This window comes from Bombus pyrosoma, linkage group LG2 (genome assembly GCF_014825855.1).
Source record: "Bombus pyrosoma isolate SC7728 linkage group LG2, ASM1482585v1, whole genome shotgun sequence".
Taxonomy (NCBI): Eukaryota; Metazoa; Arthropoda; class Insecta; order Hymenoptera; family Apidae; genus Bombus; species Bombus pyrosoma.
Genome location: NC_057771.1, coordinates 7,040,480 through 7,061,433, shown reverse-complemented (window position 1 = coordinate 7,061,433; position 20,954 = coordinate 7,040,480). Strand labels below are relative to the sequence as shown.

General features: G+C 42.4%; 1 protein-coding gene across 10 annotated transcripts in view; it reads right to left on the bottom strand.

Annotated features, from left to right (window-relative positions):
• The window catches only part of LOC122577702 (SH3 and multiple ankyrin repeat domains protein 3), a 176,233-nt gene that overhangs the window by 133,968 nt on the left and 21,311 nt on the right, over positions 1–20,954 (bottom strand). For 2 of the 10 annotated variants that reach the window (XM_043749186.1, XM_043749184.1), the window contains exon 1: positions 8,228–8,897. The exons of the other annotated variants lie outside the window; for them this stretch is intronic. The gene's annotated coding sequence lies outside the window, so the exon portion shown is untranslated. Of the gene's footprint in view, positions 1–8,227; positions 8,898–20,954 lie in introns of those variants that run through there. 10 annotated transcript variants of the gene reach the window in all.

Sequence of the window (20,954 nt, the reverse complement as noted above, 5' to 3'; positions counted from 1 at the left end):
CGACCGGTCGCTCTAGAAATTAGCAAAGCACGATATTACCTGCTATTGACCTACCTGCAACGCTCCCGTTGCTCTTAATTAAAGGCGCGGCGAGTTATGAATTTAACAATGCGCGGGTCGATCGAAAATCGCCTCGGCACGGCGGTGGGAAAAGCGGCCGAATAATTTATTACAAATTAAACCGTTCGAACGGAGGCAGACACGCGCACGAACCGCTCCAAGGGAGGCGTAGCGAGCGTGTGTTAATTATCGTTCACGGATTACACGATCGGGCACACGCGCCGGAAGTGATGCAAGTTACGTGCTCGCTACACAGAAAATAAACAACCGGCGCGCACACTTCCGACCAAACTGGATATAAACGATGCGCACAGCGCGACTAGTTTATTTAAATATAGCTTCCTCGCGTTTCTCCGCACAATTTTTCAACCATTCCCGCTGAATCGGTTACCACGCATACTTTACTTCGAACGCGCGCTTATTCCATTACAGCAAACGCCAGTTTGTCCGTTTTCTGGACGAGCACTCGAATCGCGTCGAGATTTGACTGTCGCTGAGATTGAGAACGGGAAAAGTGGAGAACGGCGGACAGAGACGCGGAGGATGAGAGAGGTAAGAACCAGGCGAACAATCAGGTCGGACAAAAATTAGACTACGGTCGATTATCAAGCGACGCGCGTACAGTAAGAGACACGTTCGAAGAAATCATAGATCTTTGACGATTTGTTATTGAATTCTCTTGTAAAACGATTCAAATCATAATCATTATCGTTAAATACTATCGTTAAAAGGCTGTTTAGACTGACGCTAGTTATTTGCAAAATAATTCTAGTACCGATTCTTTCTCTAAATTTTACGTATCGGCGAGAATGGTTTATTATACGTATACACTTTTTTATTATTTCTTCACGGTACTGTTCCTTAATAAACAAATTAGATTATCAATTTTGATGCAAATTTATATGTTTGTGGGTACTTACAAGTAAAGAAATAGAACTCGGTCATTGGTTTTACCTCTTAAAGATTACGACGATTACCTTGAGAATGCTTTATACATCGTACAACGTTGCGTCGATAAAAGCCGAGAAATCCGCAGTCCATCGATAACGTTAACGATAATAGACCGCACAGTTTCGACATGCCAAGTCCTTGCACGAGTTCGACGAAAGTAACGCGTGCAACTTACGGGAGACGAAGAATTTTCCAATTCGCAATTAACAGCGGTACGCGCGCCATTTCTCGTTAATTGCGACCCGTTACTTTCCTCGCGAATACGAGCAAGGCGTGTCGTCGTTAGAAAGTCCTTTTTTTCATCTGATCCGAAATAAAATACCGCGCGAGCTCGATCCGTGAAAAATGGTAACGCAACGATAACCGTGTACTATTTACGGCGCTTTCTAACAAAATGGCACGATCACGACTCTTTCTTTCTGACGAAACGTCGATGAAAAATCTTCGAGTTCTCTCGAGACGTGGAACAGAAGATACTCTTCGTGTTTTCCTTGGGTCCTTCGAGATTAGACGAGCAAGGAATCTTCCCAAAGCACGAGCGATGGAAAGACGTCGCGGAGAAAACCATTACGTCACATCACGCCGAGCGGGAACCTCGTGACGACGATCCCGTCGAAGAAAGGGACAAACTTCGATCGGAGAACGTCGTTCGCGAGATTCCAGCCATCTAAAAATCGGTGATTCTGTGAGGTAATGGCGTTCCCTGGGACGAACGAACCGATGTGATCTTCGCGGGCGACATACTGCACATTTGGGGATGAAAAAAACCAAGAATCTGCCTTGATGATCTCTGAGAATATCCAGCCTATCGTGGGAGAGAGAGAAAGAGAAAAAAAAGAAGAATGAAAAATCGGGCGAAAAGAGAATAAGAAGAGGTGGAAAGGAAAAACGAGGAAGAAGAGGATACGCGTGAAGAGGAGCAGAGTTGGTCGAGCGATAGCGCGTAGCGAGATGAAAGGCGAGCAAAGGGAAAGGAGATTGCGGAAGTATTCTCGCGAAAATTGTATAGAAGAGAAAAAACAGAAAAAGAAGCGAGAGGAAAGAGAAGAGGAGAGGAAAGAAGCGAAAAGAATTTAATTGCGTCGCGCGCGAATACCAGAAGGAAAGGCAATGACGACGGATCGTTTCGAGAGTTTTCGAGCTGACGAAACAGAGGTTAGTTTCGAAGAATTCGCGCGGCCGAGCGAAAGAGTTATATTACTCGCGCGTCAGAAAATCCGCCGCGCGTTCGGCTATAATTTGATGAAAAGTCCAGCTCGCCCCGAGCAGGGACAAACTGGAAATTATCTCGAATGGAAGAAAACGAAGGATAAGGGCGGACGTCGCGCCGGCCAGACAGGTTGTTGCTCGAACGTCCTTTTTTTTTTGCGTCCGATCGTTCTGACGCAACATGCGGAGGATACCGATAGATAAGAGAGAAAGAGAAGAAGAAGAAGAACGAAAAGAAAGCCGAAGATAGAAGCGAGAGACGAGTGTTAACACGTCCATAGCCTTACTGTCAAGTTAATTTTTATTAAAATTAAAAAAAGCCGATGAAGAGCAACGTCACGCTATCGAACCATCGATAACGATCGATATAGCGCGTATTCACGGCTCATTGATTACAAGGTGCAACCGATACGAAATGGATATACGGCACGAAAGCGAGCGCGCGTCTTTAAACGCGAAAAAATGAATAAAACGCGGACGCGAAAGCAGACGTCTGTCCGTTTAATTCTGGAACAGTTCCTTCTACGCGATCGAACTAACGTTATTGGTGAAATCTGACGAGTTACGAGTTATTAATGCTAATAAATTTTCCTACCTAGCGCTAACAAGAGTTTGATAGCGAAATAGAAAATAGCAAAGCTCTATAACGTCGTTTCGTAAATTACCGGTCAGCCGTGCTATTCTACGCGAGATAGCGAAATTGTGCAACTGAACTCTATAACGTATAATTATATAATTAGTAAATGATTGCGCAAGAGAGGCAGGATGGATGTAAAGATTTTAAGTTAAACGTAATCGACAGCGGCGCCACGAAGGAACGTGGAACAAGAAGATAAAAGACAGATACAAAAATAATGCGCTCCGCTGTATGGTAAATCTTATGAATTTTGTATGCATCCCGATGCTTTTACGAACGGATAAACGTGTGCTCGACACGGTTTTTCGAGCATCGAGAACGGCAATTCGCATAAATAATTCGATCGGAGAGGCTACTATTTACGCGTTATGCGCAATTCTCTCGATGCGCTATCGCACCTGTGCAATTTCCACGAGATCGGTAATTTGAATTTCTACTCTGACACCGCTTGTTTCAGAATCGTTCGACGGACTAAAGCAATACACACCATGCTGACAGTCTTTCAATTTCCTTGATGTTTCAGGCATGCAGAATATTGATTCACCTAAGCGTCAACATTCTGAAATTCGATGTCGAACTTTGCACAGGATCAACGAACTTGTTGCGCGTTACGAGACACCATTAGTTAGAGACGATACGATGCACCAGAGGATCCAGCAGGGAAAAATACGGAAAATGAGAAAAATGATCGGCAGAATCCAATGATAGGGCTATTTGAGTCAGTGAGGGGATATTATACGAACGATTGAAATGAATAACAAAACAACTTGTAGAAACCAAGTAATATACATAAGATACGCTATTGAATTATGATAATTCAGTGAGAAACTGATAATTAACTGGCAATTAGCCGACAACATTAACATTAATAGAACCAACTTCTTTCCTTTTTACGAGCACAAGTAATATCGTAGAGATTTATGACCATCGAGCTGCCAGTGTAAGCGCCATATATTTCGCTGTTCGTAACGCCACTAATAAGGAATCCGGTAATTCGCTTGAAAATTGTTTACAACCGAATTTAGAGAATTACAAAGCAAATTATCTGCTTTAATCTAAATATCCTTCTGTCTCGAGTAACTGTGTCTTATCCTGTCATAGCGTCATACGTATTGTAGGTATACGAGAGACAATCTTACGATCAACGTACGAGCAACTTACGTACGATCGTACGAGAATCTCGACGTCGAGGGTTTAAACAGAGAAACGCGACCAAGCATGATGCTTCCTCGGTCCCGCGAAGGAAAAACGACGAGGGAGGAGGATCGAACAACCGCGAGAAAATGCATAATCGAGAGAATTCGAAAGCGCGGCTAATTAGATTTGCGGGCGTACTCCGCGATACGCGCTGGCTATGGCCGAGCTGGCGTCTCTTTCGCGGCCACGTAAGATGTAAACGAGAGCTAACGTACAATCTCGCCGGTAATAAGTGCAACTGGTACGCTTGTGCTGGTATGCGAACGCGCTACACGCGAACGCCTACGGAGTCCGAGATTCACGCCGAGATCCTCGCCGATCCACGAATACGTTTCTAATGATTCTACGAGTCTAGAAACGATCATCAAGGAGCTTGTTTCCATTGAATCGACCGGCTGAATGCGGAAAAAATTCAGACGAGGCATTAACGACAAACGAATTTCCTGCGAGTGGATCCGCAATGGGTTCCGAGCGCAGTGGCGTTCTATTTCTGCTTAATGCATTAACAAGCAGTTCTGCGTTAATGTAAAATTCCGCTTGCAATGTCCATTATCGCGTCCTATTTTTAATACTCGTAATTGAAAAAGAACCCGAAGGCTATCGTAGGTGAGAGTTCACCAGTGGAGAATCTTTCTTCGATTAAAAAGTTAATAGATTGGAACTGGTACGATTAAGTGCTTTAGACGAAGAATAGAAAACTTATTGCTCGCAATGATTGCAAATAATGACACTGCGGATCATGATACCATGATGAAACAAATTCGCGTGGGTTGAAATTTCAACCACGACAGCTCTCCAGGATCGATATCCTTCTCCTTTTATTTATTTGCGTCACAAAAAATCCAGTCGAACGCATTCTTTTTCCAATAAACCGAAGAAAAATCGCGCTTCAAGGGGATCGATCATTCGCGCAGGAAGTCGAGCGCCGCGCGATTTTATCTGGAAGAATCGAGAGCAGAGGAAAACAGGTTTTTATCTAGATTCGATAACAATCTCTTTACTCGCGGAGAAAGGATCACTGGCGCTTCCGATATCGATAAAAAGGATGCAAAACTTTCCTCCCGATGGAAATCGCGCGTACAACAAAGTTTCGAGTATAATTATAAGACAATTCGGTTAAACGAAACGCCGCGTTGCGCCGGTTGAACACGCGCGCGTTAACCCGATTTCTCGAAACGCATGAAAAAGGCTGGTTGAATCGTAAATCTGCGACTGGTCGAGCAGCTATGCGAAAAGTTTCTCCTTCGAACTTCGCAACGCGTATACCGGCCGTAATTTTAACGGACAGGTTGCGCTTTAACGAGCCAAAGAGTCTCTCGGTCGCCCTCGACTAACGAAATAGAGTTTCGACCAAGCTTGCCACCGTGAAAAATGAACATCCAACGACGCGTTTCGAACCGTCTTGAAAAATTCTTCGCCATTTCCTTCTCGGAACACGGAATGCAACGAAGATAAGCCTCTTTGCTATCGATTTGCCGCGTGTTCGTATGGAGAAACATGCCAGGCATTTTTAGATATGCCGCATTCAATTTCTTGATACGAATTTATGTTTTCAAATGGAGGAAGTTCGCGTTGTTTCTTCTTTGCGTGTTGGATGTTCAACAAGTTCGTAACTTCTTGAGCAATCGGTTTATCGAGGCCAGAGCAAGATAATTGCTCCTTATTTTTCTCAGATACGTGGTCGTCGAACGTAAAAATTAATTCCTTTGTGCTTGATGCAATAATTTATCTGTGTTATTAATTAACTAGACGATAATAAATGTATCTGTTTTCGGAAAAACAGCAATTTGAAATTTTAACGCGCTGCGTCTTCCTTACAAAAGCATCCGGAAAGGTACGCTTCTACCGTAGTTGAACGATAAAAAAGGATTTTTCTCACGGTCTAAAGAAAATTCATACTTGACAGGTTAATTGTTTCCATCATCGACCAATTTAGAATTTTTCACGCGAATCGTTGCATTTAATGGCCGATTAGACGCACTTGTTCGATTACATTTTCTTATTTCACAGAAGTTCGTAATAAGTAAGCAATCCTCTTTCAATCTCAAAGACGCTACGAGCTTGCATGGTAAAAAGCGTAGATCGAAAAACCAAACTTTTTTACTGCATCGCCAATAAATTGTTTTCTTTCCTAGAAACCATCCGATCCTATCAGTTGCTGTCTGTTTCTGAAAGAACATTTCTCCAATGAGTTTACGAGACAAGAAACACAGAGGAGACACGAGCCTTCGAATCGCTTTAAATGCAAAAAGCAAGTACCGTTGATCTGGAGACATCCCGAGTATTCGAGCACCGACACACGCACGCTTTTCTATTTCTTCCTAACTGCCCTCGGTATAATGGAAAATCGCGACACGTTCGAATTCGGTTTGCGATTCGACACGAACGACCACGACGGAACAAAACAGAATCATTTGCTATGTCTCTACGAAGGCATGGCTGTCAATTATTTCATGTTTAACGGAGAGAACAGATCGCCGGAAGGTGGAAAAATCGGCTGTGAAAGTTGTAGTGGAAATGGTGGAATTTCAAGGAAGATGCAAGAAGATCGTTTGAGAATAGATGATCGTGGTATGAGCCGATCTATGGATCATTGCGCGATATCGCCCGGAGGAAATGAGATCGCTAGGATGGTCGATCGGTCGTTAGCGGAGCCGTTATCGCCATTAAATATGGCGCGTATCGAGTCGCTTTAAACGTTCGACGGAACGCATCAGCAAATTGTGACGATTGGTTCTACGCTTTATATCTTTTTCTTATCGATATCAAGCACGGTGTCACGTTGCAAGCTGGCGATTCCGAGCTCGAGCAACGGAGAAGAAACTCGATTACTGATTACCAGTCGTGCGTTTGCGATTAATCGCAAGATACATCGAATTCTGAGCATCTAGGATGGCCGTAGGAAACGGAAATGGTACATGGGAGGATGCAAAAGTTCCGTCGATTTCAACGTATCGTCTATCGATGTTTTGTTTCTTCTTCTATATTTTTTCTTTTTTTTTTTTGTTTTTTAAGTAGAAATTTCAATAAGTATTTTGGAATTTGTCTAGATCTTTGAAAAGGTAAAAGCACGAGAAAGATAGGTATTGATATAAACGAGCCAGGTTACTCGCGAAAGATGCGAAAGCATGCTTTCGCTCGCGTAGAGTTGAAATTCATACACGTTATTGTACTCGTGTTAAACGAGTTTGGTAGCTCTACGGTACAAGCAGGAAGTTTGTTTTTGTTCTAGGGATATTTCGCTGCAAGACCAATTACAGTTAAATAACTGAACGTACGAGGAACAAGTCGAACGAGCTACCGATGATCTCATGGACTTTGTGAACTAACAATTCTTCGAAAGGTGTATTAATCACCTGAGAAATAGGTGGAATAAGAAAAACGGAAACATTCAGAAATCACTTGTTGTGTATTTCGAGATTCGCAGACGAATAAAGGAAGAAGAAAAGCAACAAAACTTTTGCGCCCACCTGATATTTCTAGAGAAGCAGAGAGTTACGTTTCAGAATCTTTAAGATTTGTTTCGCAAGTTTTCTACAGGGAAACCTACTACTGGCCGCGTTTGACGATTCTTTGCACGAGTATCGTTGCGATAAATTTTACGACCGTCGTTTCTAGGCCTCGGACGTGGTATTCGTTCCTTCTAAAAATATTCGTCATTAGCCACAGGTGCGCGCGCCTTTCGCACCAAGAAACGAGTAAGGCTTCCGTGAACAAGACGCGGTTACAATTGCTTTGTGCCTCGCAATCCTTTAGATAGCCCGTTCATTCTTAGCACGCATATAACAGACTTTATGAACCGCGATACGAAACATGACTCTTTGTACAAAATCAACATCTGACGCAACCATCTCGAGTGCTGTATAAATAGCGCGATTCAGTTAATCGGTAGCGGAAATTATTGATTCGTTGCTGATGATGATAGCCATAGAAACGAAGATAGCGCATTGCTACGAAGCAAACCTCGAAAAGATTGAAAAAACAAAAGCGCAAGGAAAAGAATTTACGTCTTTGAAAGAACACTTAAGCGTGTATAGATGTATTATATGTACAATTGGCGTGCAGATAGATCGACAGACGTGTAGGAATATCGACAAGAAGGAAAAAGGATATTAAGTTCGAGATAAGCAATTACGATATCACGGGGCTGTGCCGCGATAATTATTAATATACCCGTAATCCATAGAAAAACGTCTTGGTTTATTAGATTCCATTGATAGATTCCGTTTGGCCAGTTCCGTTCGTGAAATAACTTTGTCGATCGTCAGTCGTCTATTCTCCGGAGAAATTCCATCCGCCCATTGGAAAAACCTGCGACCCACTCTCGTTTCCACGATCACGACTGCAAGAGCCACACAATTTGTCAGATCTTAACCGCTACTAGTTTAATAACGTCGTTTGTTGATACTTCCCGTCACAGTCCGAATAGAGCCAATCAAATCCACCTCTCCTCGGCATTCTCTTCGATCTTTGGTAATTAACCCTCGAATAGCGGAAGCTTGTGGTCGTAATTATCGCTGGACTACGGATATTTTTCTTCTATATATTGGATCGTAAGATAAATAGATTCGGTGAAATAAAGGAAGATATCGCGACTTTGACCGCACTTGGGTTACAACCGAATAATTTAAGAACTGGAATCTGGACAAAAGTTAAGTTGAGTTAAAAGCTAGTTAAAAGTTAAAACTGTATAGTTGGAGGGAACATGGTAACGCGTAAATGTAACTCAGCCTCCGCTGTTCGAGTGGCAATCGGCCATTAAATCGAAGACAATACGTCTGGCACGGAAATCAAGCACGAAGATCGAAAAGAAGCGGATAGAATGACGCGTGGTGCGAAGATCCGCTCGGTTCGAAGCAAAGAGAAGAACTGAAGCCCTAGTACTTCTAGTAGACGTACGCGATGAACAATTTTCGCTTACGTTGGACCGTTCCTCGGAACCGTCTTCGATTTCAAATCACCAACACGTTAACGTCGACGCGACGGTTTGATTCGTCGAGGCTCGTTCTCAAGCATCGTCAGCGTCGTTGGAGTTACGATAAGAGCTCGCGGTAAGCCCATCTTATCTACGAGCTTCAACAGACCTACTAGCGAAACGTATTGGTATGTATAAACGTAAAACGAAGCCGAAGAAGGCACGAGAAAACGTTACAAGTACCAGAACGAATCCGGCAACCCGATATTATTCTTCCATCCCCGAGAGTTCTTATTCGCTGAGTTCTTATATGTTTATCCTAGCGATGCGACAAGGAAAGAAATTACCGTATCTATGTATAGGCAGAAGAAAGAAAATGTGTCAGCAGCGTATAAAAGGAACAGATATGTAACAGAAGCGATGGCAAGGATTTCCTACTGTTATTAAATACATAGACGCTAACCTTTATCGAAGCAATAAACACTGTTTAGGTCGTATTATTTATTGGGAATTGTCCGTGTACGAAATATAAGATCATTGAAACAATGTTTACGGATCGTTTAGATATCCTTCGAATAATTACGAGCGGAAACCTATATTTAATACTTTGATAATATTTGAAGATTAATTCAGATTTGATTTCACTGTGAAGCAAACGTATATGTAATCGAGGTGTTTGATTAAGAAAAAAAGAAAAATCTCGGACAATTATATACAACAACGAATAAGTCCAACGGTCCTAAACGTATTACTGTGATAAAAGTATGTTATATCGTTAAATATCGTATAAAAATATAATAAATGGGATACGATCCGCGACGGTGCGTTCGCTCCAATCCATTACGGTTGTAAACGCGTTAAAACTCAACGTTAATAAATAGGTGGTAGACTGTAACCTTAGGTAACTCTACGAGGAATCTTCAAAGAGCCTTTGGGGGGCCAATTATTTTACTTTCCAGATCGAACAACGGAAAAATACGAAAACGCGAATATATTTCCGCGTGCGGCCTCGAAAGCGATCCGATTTCACTGTATATGTATTTGGCAGTGTACCTCTGATCAACGATCGAGAAAACACAATATCGAATCGGAAGTAAAAATTTGTTGCCGAGAAACGCGATCGTTCGATTAAATTCCACGCAGTTTCATGCGTACATTGGCTGGCGGCCGAGTGTTTATTTAATCGACGCGGTAGAACGAACGAAAACGAGATGAAAGGGAATCGATGCGCACGCATAACCACCCTGCCAACGCGATCGAAGTGAAACAATAAACTACGTGCCTTCCCAACACGAAAAAGAAAAAAGGAATGTCCTGCGACGAGAGGCGCCGCGCCGATCAACCGATGTTCGCGCCATTCAAGGGGATCGATTCGCTGCAAATATTTACCAGCAAATTTGCCACCCTCCTCGATTAAACGCTCGAAAAACAAATTTCCGTTGATTAAGGGGATGTTATGTCGAGCGGCGATTTTTCCAACGTCGAGAATCATTGGATAAACGGAACCTGATATCGAATCGTATTTGCACGAGTAGTATTCGATGCAATAAAAGAACAATATGTAGTTCCATCGTAATAAAGTGCAGAGTAGAGTTCGCCTAGGATTCCAGAAACTAACAACGACAGTTACCGCAAACTGGGGAAACAATGGAAACGCGAAGTTAATATTGGCGTACATTTAACGTACATTTAGCAAGATGTTCAAGCTTTTTACAGGCTGAAATGTTCGTAGTTAATTGGGTTTCGATAGCGTCTATGATAGCGCGTTGTCGTTCGTTCCGATGTCTCGTGAACGTTGAAATATGCGTCGGCTTTTTTTTGAATTTTTATTTGGATTTTTTTTCTTTTTTTTTTTTGGTACGCTTTTGGCGCATTATCAAAAATTATTTGAGAATCTAGCGAAAGCGGAATTCGAACGATTAATTACGGGATTCGTCGTCGAGGCTAATCGAACTTTAGAATCACTGAAAACATTTCATGCTACGCAGAGCATTTCCATCGCTGGATTATGAATATGACAGCCATAATGTTTCGAGAGATAAAAGCAATTTAATTTCAGTTTCAAGCAAGCGAATACGGCCATTGTCAGAGACGAATAAAAGCTAGTTCGTTCGTGAATTATTGCCAAATCAGAACACGTACATGTGGGATTAAAAAATGTTCAAACGAATAAAGATCGAACGGAGATTTCATTAAAGACTATTAACGCAATTTATTCGAAAGCAACTTTTTATTTGTACCGTGTTTTCGCTTCCTTCGCGCGCGCTGTATTTTGTATCATTTTTCAGCAAACTGAATTTAAATACTGAATTATCCTTGTCCTATAGATATGCAAATATTTATGCATCCAATGGAATATTAAAAAGGAAAGCAAAAACAAAAACATAAAGGATACGCATAACATACAAAAAATAAGTAAAATATGCAAAATAAAGCACTCGTAGGATATTTAATACGCTCTGATGATAATAATTATATCTAATTGAAGCAAATCTTTATTTCGTTTCCACTTCTTCACTCGTGTCGGTAAAAACATTTTACATAAACATCCACGCTCTAATTACAGAATAAATAAAAGGTGGTACACGTAATTGCTTATGGCAATCGAAGACTTAATGCTTTTTATACGATAAAGCAATCTTCCCCTCGGTTTATACTACGCATCGTTCTTCTAGCAGCGCGGGTTCGATATTGCGTGTTCCCGATAGGAGGAAGCGACGAGGAGACGCGTGAGAACGAGGAGCATCGCGCGGTCGTTTAATTGCGTCGCAACGCGTAAACGTATCCTCGTGAACGTGTACGCAAAAGCGGCGGTAGTCGCGGTGTGGCCCGGCACACGCATATTGCGGTCCACTAATTACGAACGAGATACACGCGTCGCTGCCCGCCCCAATCTATGTTCCAGGACTACCGTATTACGAGCCCTTGCAAGCATAACTTACGCGATAACCGAGCGTTTTCAATTCCCTTTGCCGACAATTATGCGATTATGAATCTCTCCTGACACACTGTGATCACGTCTGTCACGGATGTTTTATCGGAAAAGTGGTATTACAAAATTGGTCATCTAGACAACTAAGTGTTTGCGGATTTTTTCATCAGGTGGTATTGACAAAATCTGCAATCACTTAGTTGCCAATCCAATATCTATCTGTTTGTTACATTTATTAGCTCCGCAAGTTCGTTCATCATATCTTGGCGAAGTGTTCACAATCTTCGCAAGCTGTTTTCCAACCTCGGAGCGAGTACTCGCAACTTTCGAAAATCTGCTTACGAGCGCGTCGACGCTAAACGATTGGATTGGCAACTAAGTGATTGCGGATTTTGTCATTAGGTGGTATTGGCAAGATCCGCAATCACTTAGTTGCCAACCGAATAATTAAAGAATTACGTTGGCGACCACAAGTATCAGGATGCCTGCTGATTTTTAATATAAATTCGATGCTATTCGCTGTTTCTACTTTTTAGCTAATTTATTATAAATCGGTTATTTCGTTCGCAACATACTGGTATACGTTTTGTAACGTGAAATATTAAGCGAACTATTTGCCGGAGTTGTCGAATAAATGTAACCCGTACGTGTACGTTTCCAAAATCCTAAGATTTGAAACGCTATTACGTATATATGAGCAAACGCTTGATGCGAAACCATTGGAATTCATGAGATTCAAATGGAATCCAATCGCTTATAGCTGGAATGGCCAACGAGTCGACCGCGATCGATCGATCGATCGCAAAGCGATGTTTGATCGATCGTATTATTAATAAAATATCACGTTGGTTTAATACGCCCTTCCCTCTTGTCGCTAACTACTGATACATACAGGCACATGTTTGAATGCGTTAAATATCAAGATTTTAATAGGCAGATCGTCACACGTTTTTAAGAAATACAGTCGATCGTACATCGCGTATAACGAAGTTAGCCATCCCTGGCTGATAGGAATTCATTGACCGAAGAAAACATAGATTTAGCGAGAATTAGGCGAACTTCTATTACACGAGCGACGTAATTATATGAACCTACTTGCTCGCCGACAGATTCATACAAACAGAGTTCTAAGTAAACGCTTTTGTAATATGATCAAAGGAAGTATCCAAAGAGTCGGAATGTGCGTGCGTTATGAAATTTAATGTTATTACTTTCGATTTCAAAGTCAACGATCCTATGTATCTTCTCTGAATCTCCGTGTTGATTCAGTACGATGTATAATTAGAACGGTTCCTTTAATGATGGTTAAGAGCAGACGCACGATCGCAAAGGGATAAACGCGGTCGATCTCGAACCGCATTTACGAGATCGATGCGACAGAGGCCAAATACAAAGTTGCGTGAATAAGAACTCGACGAGTGACAGTTAATTTGGAGAGCAACTGAAAACTCGTTTGTAACAGAGGAAATTTTCCACGCACGGTGGTATCGCGTAGCACGCAACTAAGTATCATACCTAGGAATTACTGCACGCCGCGGTGCGTACGTACGGCTCAGCGCTAATTACAAACGAGGTACACGAGCTCGGTACAGCGTTTCTACTCCCTCGTAGCCCTATTAAGAAGCTTTACGGCTGTGAGCCATCTCTCTGTCTGCAATCGGGTTATGAAGCTCGCGTAACGAACGCGTGACTATTCGTTCTACGCTCCGTCCGATGTCTGCTTTTTCCCTTTCTTCCTTCTCGCGATAATAGACTTTCGATAATACGAAAAAAAACTGCGCTGTTCGACGAAAATCGGACGAGCGAAACGGGACAAGAAAGTTAATTAAAATAAGAAAAAGAAACTAACTCGGGAAAGGTTTGTCGATTGAAAAGTTAGCGATGGTCGAGTGAACGCTTTCACGCTGATCGAACGTACGGTCGTCAGCGTGATAATTAACGCGATACGCCAATTAATTCGACTTCCATGCACAAATCGTTTCTTTAGGAAAAGAAAAAGGGGAAAGAACGCGGTGTAGTCACACGCGGTAGCTCACGAAAATGTTCCAATATTTGTAGAAACATTTTACGAATTATACGTATTGCGTCTGTTACCCGAAACATTTTGAAAGGAGGGCGTCAAGAAATGATCGTTCTTGGCATCGCCCCGAGTTGAAGAATACACGCAACGTATCTAAACAGTGTCTCTCCGGGAGCAAAAACTGTCCGCCTCGTCCTTCCGAAAAACGATGGGAAAATTGTTAAAAATGAATCCAAACGTGCGAATACGATAATGACAATTTCCAAAATAATTAACGAAAAAGTCATCTGATCCATCGACCGTGAAGTTTGGAATCAAACAAAGCCAAAGTACCTGCCATGAAATCGTTGCTACGTGGCAACAACAACCAAAATACATTCACCGTTTTTTATCCGCAGACGAACGTGTGTATCGATTCCAAATTCAATAACTTAATGGTAATCGGTTTAAAAATAGGGATGATATAAAATACATGCCTATACATATATTGTATAAGCAGTTATCGGAATGTAATTATCGGTATTACGATTATCGGTATAAGTATCGATATTGCGTCCATTGTAGTTTCACGGTAATACGAACAATTATAATTCTTCTCCGCGGGAAACAAAAACTTCAGAATTATGCTTCGAAAATCGACCCTCGTTTACCGCTCGTTGATTCGTCTTATCGCTCGATCAACGAAACCCGGGTTCTCCGTGCGATTCAGATGGCACGAATTTGATCGATTTCGATGGAGGGAATTCGATCGAGTCGGTCGTCCGTGTCAGTTCGCAGGCAAATTATTGCTGCGCATCGTGACCGGGATAACTTATCCACGCGGATACAATTTACTCTCGTGCATCCTTACGGGTTGCCCTTCGTCACGGTTGAACAGTCGAGAAAAAAACCGAGAAAAAATGACCACCGGGCGCCGTGAACGATTCGCTTAATAGAGAGAGGCGACCGCAAAAGGATATCCAGCAGTTTCCGGGCAGGGATTAAAAGTTTATCAGGATAAACGACCGAGTCATGGGTCAATCGAATATCGAGGTTGAAATAAGAGGAAAGAACCGTAGCACGTGCAACGGCGCATAAATAACGGCGCATTGCTCGAGAATCGACGTAGAACAGGAATAATGTGTTGGATCTTGCGTTCGTTTAATCGTGACCTGGTCCGACGATATCGCGAGAGAACGATTAACGATAAAAATCAGGAAACGCTCTGACGAGTCTCTGTGAAATATATTTACCCTCGATTCCTATCAATTTTCTCGTCCAGCTGCTTTGTTCCGCTATGTTGCCTCGATAAAAACACACCTTTGTTTAGGATACTTAGGGAAAATAAAGTAAGTTGCAAAAAAATCATCCGGAATTTATTAAAACTTTCATCACCGTTACTTTTGCTTGGAATTCTGCGATTTTTCTGTTTGCGTCATTCGGGGATTTTAACATTTACGTTATTAAGTTTCCTGCTGTATCTGTTATTTTCTAGTTCTATGCATTTAACGAATGAATCCACGAACCAAATCCAGATCTTTATTTGACTTAGCGAGGTCTAATTAAAAAGGGCTGTGGATATCAATGTATTAATTGCTGATTCATTATTCTCCTATAATTTCTGCAAATGACTCTTACAAATTTTTCCTGCATATTCTGGATCGCTATCTCGCCCGCGTACATAATTTTGTGCAATTAATCATTGCCTCGATGTGCTTCGGTTATCACGTTTTGCATGAAATTAAGCGGCTACCTATTCAATAATAATTTATCACTTAATGATACTAGCGAATCGATATGTTACGAGTTTCAAGTTACAGATTTCTCTTTATGATTTCATCGCCTTTTTTTAAACAGTCGCGTGTAATTTGTACAATTTCACTTGTTATCAAACTTCTTTCAGCATATCGTGCAATATTGATAACTCGCGATTTTCCGACTTGTGAAATTTCACCAGTTGTATCAGTCCGATCTATGCAGGAAGATACAGATATCCTAATTAACGTGAACCGAGGTATAATTTATTATGCAGAAGACAATCAATATATCTCAGCTTTGCTTCTTCGCTACATTCTGAATGCACATAGCCGCTTAAGTACTCTGAACACGTCCGTTCCTTGGCTGCTCGCTATGTATGTAAACAGGACGTAATCGAAATCAGTGGACGGACGAAGGTTCTGCAAACGTAGGAACCTATTAACGGCCATTGGCGCTAAATCGACAGAATGACGCCAGTATGCGGTGCAGGGTTGGCATAACCAAAATTACAATGGAGGACAGTTTGTTGCGATCTCTGTTCAATCGGACGTTTATTAATCGAATGGACCTTGGTTCGGTTTAAAGACAATTGGCAGTGGTGATCGATGAAGTAGAAAGTCCTTTGATATTAACGTCGCGATGTTTCGATGATTTTAAGGTCTTTGCAACGCACATCGCGCATTAAGAAAATCGAGTTTATACTTGTACGATACGAGTACGTACTTGTATGAATCGAACGGAAGCGAACAATTCGTAAGATTCATTATCGGCTTATTTTCGCTTGTACAACGATCTTCTCTGTAGAAGAATATATAAATTACTACTGTGTATTCTCCGAAAGATGAGGCTCCCAACGCAATTCTGTTATTCTCGATTCTAGTCTTATTTTGAGCGGTAGAACTGAGATGCGTCAAGAATTGAGGTCCACGATGTATGTAGGATGTACAAGGATTATCTGCTCGCCATCGTGGCACACCGTTCCATTCTGTCCACTCGCGTGGAACCATGTATCTCCGCTCGGGTTATTTATTATATTTATTCTTCGTTTTATCCACGGTGGAACAGTCGACAAGCAAACAGAAATTCATCTACGATACACGGTAGAGGATATGTTCGCGAGGAGAATCGAGGACGCGTCGCAATTGGTAGTTTCGTCCTGCTTGTAGAGGTCCCGGTACTAATTAAAGCGGCGACGTACGGAGCGTAATAGAGAGACGGGCACATAAGACGAAGCGCACACAGTTCGAAAGGGGAAGCGCACGAAGCTTGTAGGTGAGCGCGGCCGAGAGTACTCACGCGCTCCGACCAGCCAAGGTATATCGAAACGGTTCATTGTTCGGCTCACAATGACCGAGTGGCTAAGTGTGAGGGTCAGGGGCGCGAAGAGTAAAGGAAAGAAACACAGCAGACCACGTACACCGAACGTAGCCTAAGAACTAACTAACAAATCCGCGCGAACATCGACCAGTAACACTGATCATCGCGTATACTTTCAATTTCAGTTTTTATTGTTCTACGTTTATGACTACGATAATATAGCTACCGAGTCACACATCTGCAAATTGCAAATCAGAGACGTTATAATACGCTTTCTTAGTCTTTCGGTTCCTTTGGTCACCTACGGGTATCATTTTCCATTTACATATTCTATACAACATAGGTAAGTCGACAGTTTACAGGTTTTAATGGATTCCATTTCCGCTAGTTAGCTTAGCATGTGTTTCGATATGTTAATTCACAATACCGATGTCAGAATCTTTAGTTCGTTTCTATAAAAACGTCGAACCTTTGTACTCTGTTTACTATAAAATAATCAAACGTACTTTATGCAGTTACGTATATAGTTATGCGCGAATGTAAAATTATGAGAAATTTCTCATATTGCATCATAATCCGAGTTATGGGAATCGAAGGGTTCAAGACTATAGGTACTTAACGCACCCTATTATGTTAGCAATGAACAACTAAGGAAAAATGTTAATGTTTCAACGGTAGCAAAAGGAAATATAGCGTGAAAATGTAAACCACCTAGATGAAGTAATACGGACGCTATGTACTTACGTGCTAAGGTTCCACTACGACCAGTCAGAAAGAAAACTAAACGCTATCGATCCTGCGTGGATTCGAAAAAAAAAAAATAAATAAATAAAAGCAGAGTACATAGCGATTCTCGCTTGAAAATTGCTCACGCTGATCACTCAGGAAATTGCAATAATCAATACTTGTAAAAAGTAAACTGTGTACCAAATGTCCTTGGTGTTTACATAGTGGCGAATAGTATATCTGCTTATGCGTTAACAGAAGGAAGAAATTTTTTATTCCTTTCTCTTCTTTCCCCTTTTCTTCTCTTTCTTTCTCCATTTTCTTAACCAATGTTTTCTCTTTCCGCCGATTTCCCTTTTACCATCAGGTTTTTGCAACTTTATTTCATCGGCGAACAGGTTCCGTTTAATCCACACGAACAAAGTTGCGCTTCGAGATTTTTTTGTTTTGTTTTCGCTGTTTATGCATGCGTTCGTCGTTGTACCACACACGTTTTCTCTTTCGTACACAGCAGAATGTATTTGCACAGTCACAGCTTGTCTCTCGTTTCGTAAAAGGAGATTTCGTTAAACCTTTTGCATCCTTTGATCGATCATCCTTCACCGAATCGTACATATTTCTCCGTCGTCGGGCGATTTCTTAAGTTTCAAGAAAAATAATTATCGTTTCAGCTTCGAGATAAATATTTTTTAAACCACTAAAAGTCCTCTTCTAGTCGTAAGTTGAAGCGACAGCGAGACCAGGACATAAAATGTTCGATGATCGAGGGAACCGAGCACGGGCGATGGAAGCGTTATAATCGCGAAGATCAATTTTTCTTCCGCTGTAGACAGCGTATTATCGAACTTGGTCCGATAAATTGATCACCTTGAACTCTTCTAGATCGATCACCGTTACACGCCGCGGAATTTGTTTTCGCGTTAATTAACGGCATCGTGGTTATCGGGCAGCAAAGTCGGAGACCATTATAACGGGCAGACGTTTTAACGGCCACGTTTAGAATTTTTCATCGATCGGAACGCGCGATACGCGCATTTTCCGTGCTGCGATCTTTCGAAAAAAATGAGAAAACTTCGACGTAATTGACCGAAATCGCAACGGTACGGAACAAATTCCAATTTCAACGGGCACGCGCGCTCTTTTTCCTCGCTTGATTCCGCCAGTCGAGCAACATCAACGTCACCCACCACTATCCTTAATGCTTTCCAACTTATTCGTCATATTTGGCGCGCCATACTTCGTATTCTAGAAATACGGTTCTTTCCTATCGGACGTGAGTTTGATAGATCGCGCAAAAATAGCTGATCTACGAGGTCAAACGTTTCTTTGCATTAGACGCCGTCGTTTGTATCAGACATTTGGACGTTTTCAAATCATTGGAAATTATAGGAAACTCGCGGAAGAAGAACGCGACAACTATAATTTTGTCGATTTTCCGAGATTTCCGTAATTGAGAAACGTTCTTTGATCGTAACTTTGAAAGTATAAGAAAACGTCAACTTCTCGATAGAATTCCATCGGCTGTCTGGATACGTACGGATGGTGACGTACGTTTGTCAAAATTCCGCGTCTCTGGACTTCGATTGCGAATCGACGGAGCTATGTCTATCGACGCTCAAAATCCAATTTCATGCCGTTCGCCTAAGCCTCGAGATCCACCCTCGTTAAGTAACGACCGTAACCAGTTTATCTGCGGCAATCCTGCACCCTATTTCGTCTTAACTCGCGGGAATTAATTTTCCGCGGTGATACGGAATCTCCCCGGACGTTTCCCCTAGACGACATCCTCCTACGCGTCTTAAATCGAATTTTTCTGTCAACCGGATTTACCAAATAACCGATCGACTTCTCGTTCGAATTCGAAAGAAGGCGAAAGAGATCGAAGGGCTCGTAGTAAAAACCATTCTTCTCAAATTTCTATAACTTTTAGCTAGCAAAACGGGTTTCGACGTCTAAAAAATTAGGTCTCGCAACATGATGTAATCGGAAAATTAAACGACGCTGCTAAACTAACCTTCGTCGAGCTCCAACGAACAACTTAATTAAATAGCTTGAACGGTTCCACGATTTAATCAAAAACATGTTTCTTCTATGACGTGGGTGATTCAGGATTTGATTAAACGCAGTTCTTTTACGATGCATTCGCAACGATATAATGCCACGACTGTTTTCTTAAAAAGGGAACTGAGACGATCCAGGAAAAACTAAAGATGCTCGTGCGAGGAAACAGATACGGTCGAGCGTCATTTTCGTCACGACCCCCCTTCGATGCTACCAGATCTCAACGCGGAACCGTTTCCATCAAACGAAACGAAGGACTCGCAAGTGCAGATCTCAAGTTTAAAAACGACCAGGTTGAAAGTCGCAACAGACACCTTGTATATCGTGCACGGAGCGTGGAGTCGCGTCGTCACAGAGAGCGCGGCCGTGCACCGTGCCGATGCACGCAGACCACGGAAAGAAGCGTGCACCTATACGTATATATGTATAACATGGAGCCTAGGAAGCACGTAAGACGAGTGCAGCTCTTCTAACGGTAATTCCTTTAGACCAGTACCGCAACTTCTGCAACCCAGAAGAGTCGATGCTTCTGCTGCCGCTGTTTCTTCTGTTACCGAACACTAAGACGCTCGCGACCAGGTTCGCGGCTATCTCGAGAAACGAGCCAATCATCCGTCCGTGGCTCCTTTCCTCTCCGTTCTCTCTCTTTCCATCTATCTCTCGCCCTTTTGCCTTCTTCTTATTTTCCTCTCTTTTTCCCTCGGACTCGACAGTGTGCAACGAGAGAGTTCATTCCGTCGCGGCGGACAAGAGAGGGAATTACACGGGGCAAGGGGTTCCAAGATGTCGACCAGGAAAAGTAACAGTAACCTTCTCGTACCGTGCTACCGTGAACTTGCTCGACCTCCTGCAATTAGCACGATCCTTGACGCAGCGCGCTCCGATCGTGCAGCCTCCGCGACATTAATTATTGCCTGTGCTCTCCCGTCGTTTCTCTAACCCTGCTGCTTCCACTCGGTCTTGTCATCCAACTGGCACGAGCCGAAAATATTTCACGAGTCGCAGCCTCGCAAAGCTCTTTCGGAGATGAACATTCCGAAGCTCGCGGAGACGTTTCGCGCGACCGACTTTGACACGAAAGTCGTGATCAACGCGAAACCGTTGCCGGTTATGGGATCGCGAAATCTTGTTTGCAACGATAAAGGGACTCGACCAGAGCGCGCGATACGAGCCTCGCGGAAGTCGAAGCGAT